General features: G+C 30.0%; 1 long non-coding RNA gene across 1 annotated transcript; it reads right to left on the bottom strand.

The window, feature by feature from the left end:
• Positions 1–482: 482 nt before the first annotated feature.
• On the bottom strand, positions 483–5,042 carry LOC144961773 (uncharacterized). Its single transcript, XR_013643277.1, has 4 exons — positions 4,929–5,042; positions 4,024–4,066; positions 2,251–2,340; positions 483–605 (listed from the first exon to the last, which is right to left on the bottom strand). It is a non-coding gene; the product is annotated as an uncharacterized LOC144961773 (long non-coding RNA).
• Positions 5,043–5,741: the final 699 nt, after the last annotated feature.

Genomic DNA, 5,741 nt, shown 5'->3' with positions numbered 1-5,741 from the left:
TTGTTTTTAAACCCTAAAATTTTAAAAAATTTTTTTTAAAACTTTGACAGATTAAAATTGAGTAGGGGGCGTACAAAGAAAACAAAGCATTTTACTGTTAGATCCTAACTTTTCACAAAGACATATTTGGACTGGGCAATGGATTTCATCACTTTAAAAAAATGGCGGCTGTTTTTGTTGACACTATTGGGTATTTTTGGTTTTTTTTCTTTCAATTGAATTTAACTGTTGTTTAAAAAAAATAATAAAATCAAATAGTCAATATTTCACACACTCTTCTAGTTTACTTGTGTAATTTGTTTCTTTTTTTTGCATACTCCATCCAAAGGGTCAAAACATTTTGCTATTCAGTTGTCTTTTCTAATCTCAGAGGTGAAAGCAAATACTAGTGCTGAAAAAAGATAAAAAATACAGCATCACTCTTTTTCTAAACTACCCTTGTCATAATAAAAAAAGAAGCTATCGAAGAGGCCAGCTAAATGACATGCATGTAAACACACACACACACACACAAGCATACAAGATACTCACTTGACTGGGCTTTGATCAGAGGTAACGGATGCACTTTCTGCACTCTGACTTTTGCTGTACTGCCTTGGTTGCTCCTTATGTAAGAAAAAATATATGTTTAACAAATGTTCCTTTTGGTTTTTTTTTTATTTTAAAGGTTTTTAAGTATTCAATATACTGACATGGTGAGTCCCGATAGCTTTGTCGAGCATGAGCTTCAGATGCAAAGGGAACCGTGATCGATTCCGGGTGCAGTTGAGATTTTTTTCTGACCTCCCTGTCCATCCAGCAGTCATTGGGTAGCTGGGTCCTCTTAGATTTGGCAGAAAGTACTTTGCGATAGACTAGCATCCTACCAAAGGATAGCAGAAATTGCTGTTGTCTGTTTTACATTTATAGAAAGCTGGATAAACTATGGCTCTATGGGCCTACTGGCTCTAAAGACTGCTTAATATGCTGACAATGAATATAATAATTTTAATGACCAAAATGATTATTATAGTAATGACAATCATGATTGTCTACTCAAAATTAGGCAATCAAAATTGCAGATAAAATTCTTGAACTAAATGTTTTCCGACACTGAGCCAAGAATATGAAACTCCTTACTATAATCAACAGCAAAAAAACTGTAAAATCATCCACCTTTTATGGCTTTTATAGACTTGTTATTTGTTTTTTTTTAAAAGCAATCGTTCATTTAATGAAACTATGGAAATATGGGTAATATAGATATGATTCATTATACGTTTACTCATTTGTGTGTATGTGTGGGTGTGTGTGTGTGTGTGTGTGTTTGTGTGTGTGTATGTGTGTGTGTGTGTTTTGTTATTGAAATGAAATGTGATGCTGGCTGAGAAAACCCAGAAAGATGCGGCAAACTTCGATATGAGATATGAGCCAAAATCGAAGACAAAGTGTTTCCCATAGCAACAAATTTATTCAGAAAAAAAGTAATGTCTTGGGTTCTAATAGAAATAGTAAGAAAATTTAAAGTGGTCAATGATCAGAAATATGTCTACACCACTGCATGAATAACTCAATTTATGAAATTTGCGCATCTGTCTTGGTTTTCTCAGCCAGCCACACAAATATATAAGTTGATGATAATGATGATGATGACAATGATTAAGATGATGGTGAAGGCGGTGATGATGATGATGATGATGATGATGATGATGATGATGATGATGATGATGATGACGATGATGATTATGATGACGGTGAAGGTGGTGACTATGATGATGGTTATGGTGATGATGATGATGATGACGATGATGAAGGCGGTGACGATGATGATGATGATGGTGATAATTTGGATGGTGGTGGTGGTTGGTTCAGATCGGGGACAGCTGGTACAACCAGCCAAAAGTAACGTTCAAATCAAATGACAGACATGAACTGGTTTTATAAAATATAAATAACAATGTGAAATTGAATGTAAGCTTCAATTTATTAAACGAAAACAGATAAAATGGATGTTTCGGGTTTCCCCTTTATCAACAAAACAGGATGAATGAAACACTACAGATGAATGAGATAATGTGGTAGTGGCGTTGTTAAGATAAATCATCCTGTTTTGTTGATAAAGGAGAAACCTGAAACATCCATTTCATCTGTTTTCGTATATTAATCAAATTGAATCATACATTCAATTTCACATTACATTGTTATTTATTTCTTCGAGCTTCGAGCAGCAACATTTACATTTATAAAAAATAGACAACTAATATCTGTTACCTTCTTCTTGCTGGAGTCTGAGAGTGTGGAAGGGCTTTTGCCTCGGATGTAACCCCCATCTTTGATGATGTTATTCAGCGTGGCAATCCACTGCAGATATAATCAAGTCCACGTTGTAACATAACATTTTAGTGTCCTAAGGACATCTTATTCCATTCAATAATGTTTGTAAAAACCAAATAAAATAAAGAGGCACTTTTCTTATAAACCATTGAACGTTTTATCAATGATGATGATAATGATGATAATAATAATAATTATAATAGTACTAGCAATACTACTACTAATCATCATCCTCATCATCATCATCATCATCATCATCATCCTCATCATCATTTATTATTATTATTATTATTATTATTATTATTATTATTATTATTATTATTATTATTATTATTATTATTATTATTATTATTATTATTATTATCATTATTATTATTATTATTATTATTATATTATTATTATATTATTATTATTATTCCCATTATTATCATATCATTATCACAATTTACATCATAATCTTCATCAAATTGTTTTATAAACATGATAATTACTACTTTACTTACCTTTAAAAAGAATCTCAAGACACATCTTTACTGTATTTGCTTTTATTGACGCTATGAATCCTTGATTTGGCTATGAATTCATTGCATTGCATGTTTTTGTTTTTATTTCACTCAAAATTGATATTTTATATTGTAAAGTGCCCAGAGCTTGTGTTTTACACGAGAATGAGCGCTGTATAAATGTGTACTATTATTATTATTATCATTATTATTATTATTATTATTATTATTATTATTATTATTATTATTATTATTATTATTATTATTATTATTATTATTATTATATTATTATTATTATTATATTATTATTATTATTCCCATTATTATCATATCATTATCACAATTTACATCATAATCTTCATCAAAATTGTTTTATAAACATGATAATTACTACTTTACTTACCTTTAAAAAGAATCTCAAGACACATCTTTACTGTATTTGCTTTTATTGACGCTATGAATCCTTGATTTGGCTATGAATTCATTGCATTGCATGTTTTTGTTTTTATTTCACTCAAAATTGATATTTTATATTGTAAAGTGCCCAGAGCTTGTGTTTTACACGAGAATGAGCGCTGTATAAATGTGTACTATTATTATTATTATCATTATTATTATTATTATTATTATTATTATTATTATTATTATTATATTATTATTATTATTATTATTATTATTATTATTATTATTATTATTATATTATTATTATTATTATATTATTATTATTATTCTCATTATTATCATATCATTATCACAATTTACATCATAATCTTCATCACAATTGTTTTATAAACATGATAATTACTACTTTACCTACCTTTAAAAAGAATCTCAAGACACATCTTTACTGTATTTGCTTTTATTGACGCTATGAATCCTTGATTTGGCTATGAATTCATTGCATTGCATGTTTTTGTTTTTATTTCACTCAAAATTGATATTTTATATTGTAAAGTGCCCAGAGCTTGTGTTTTACACGAGAATGAGCGCTGTATAAATGTGTACTATTATTATTATTATCATTATTATTATTATTATTATTATTATTATTATTATTATTTATTATTATTATTATTATTATTATTATTATTATTATTATTGCTATATTATAAATAATTGGTATTCATACAATGTAACGCACTTTACAACTTGCCAAGTTTGAAAAGTAAAAGATAATTTATATGAAACTGTTACAATTAACACTTACCTCATCCCTATCTCTATAGTTCTCTGCTTGTAAAACAATGGTTCTAAGGTGACAAGAAAATAAAGAGGAAACAGTTGTAAAACAATCAATTGCTGTAAAAAAAAAAAACAACCTTCAATAATAACTCATTTCTTTAACTGGAATTTACTAACACTAACATACAGTAATTAAGTTTCTAGATAAAAAAAAAAAAAATTAGATATGACTTAAAATATCAGATTCCTGTTATTATTCAGTTGAAAACCAAATAAGATCTTTTAAACAACAGTTTTATCTTTATCCAAGGTAAAAAAAAAATCCATTTTGTGGAAGGAATATTATAATAAAAATGATGATAAAAGTGGCCCACAGTTGGGTTTCCTATTAGATTGGGCTCTAGGCGATTTACATGATTGAGTGAATAACAATCATATGATACATTGGCTTAAAAAAATAAAAATGAAAGAAATGTCAAAATATGGGGAGGGGGGGAGGTATCAAATGTAAAGAAAAATGTCCTAAGCTGCTGTTTTAACTCTTTCAGCGCTGAGGCTGTAATCACATTTCCGTCACAAAATGGCTGACACCCGATTGAGGCAGCATGAGACTGACAAGCTAAGACAAAGAGACATTCAAATTCAGCGCAAAATCTCAATTAAACTACCATCCTAGGGCCAATTGAATGTTCTGATGAAGGAAATGATACCATTGGTTCGATTTATAGTACTCTTGTAGAAAGTAGGATTGGATTACATTATTGTTTTTGCCTTTCAAGACTGGCCGCATTGTGCAGCCATTGACCAGTAGAACAGATTCTGCTGGCTACACAGTGCGACCAATGGTACTGAAAGAGTTAATCAAGTCAAAGATTCAACTTCCTTCAATCTCTGAGGCAGTTACATAATTACCAAATACGGAACAATTACTTTTTAGAGTGTGGGGCAATGATTTGAAAGGTGTGTCTCCGGTCATCGGCCATACACGAGTCAACTACAATGCCTGGGTCTTCATTCAGATCCAAAACCAGGCTGCCAGCAAACTGGAAAACCAAAAATAGTTGGATGAGTATTTTTAAAAAGTGGAAAAAAAATTGTTGTGGATGATGGTGGATAAGCGCAAAGCTCTATTGTTGCGAGTTGGTCGGTAGATTTATCTATTTCGTTTGGTTTTTTTCTAATTGGTGATTGATTTAATCAATGGTGATATGGTTTTGCTTCAAAAGCAAAAGGTTTTCAACCGTACTGTATGGAATTGAGCAGGTCATTTTGACCTAGCTATTATTACAGTAGCACAGAGTGGTTCTTATCACATGGAATCTATAAAGTAGTAGGAAAAAAAAAATAATAATAATTTGTAGGATTTAAAAATAAAATGACACACAAATAATGAAACATTGTATTATTCATTATCAATTCAAGCAAGAAAAAAAGAAAATTAACTCATTGTTTAAACAGCTATTTGGGCGTATCATGTCACGCAATGCAAAAGCCTTCAAAGTTATGAAACAGATTTTAAATAGCAACAGTCAAATGGAATGGAAGCTTTAATTCGATCAACGGAAACAATGTGGACATTTTGGGTTTCCCGTTTATCAACAAATACAATGAATGAAACAATAAAGATGAATCATTTGTCTTTAGCATTTCATACATCGTGTTTTTGTTGTTGTTTTTTGACAAAGGGGAAAACCCAAAACGTTCCCATTATTTGTCTTTGTTCATTAAATGGAAGCTTCCATT

Source organism: Berghia stephanieae, unplaced genomic scaffold (assembly GCF_034508935.2).
Source record: "Berghia stephanieae isolate SIO BIC M18660-M18661 unplaced genomic scaffold, UCSD_Bste_1.3 scaffold4056, whole genome shotgun sequence".
NCBI classification, from domain to species: Eukaryota; Metazoa; Mollusca; class Gastropoda; order Nudibranchia; family Aeolidiidae; genus Berghia; species Berghia stephanieae.
This window is presented reverse-complemented; position numbering and strand designations above follow the sequence as displayed.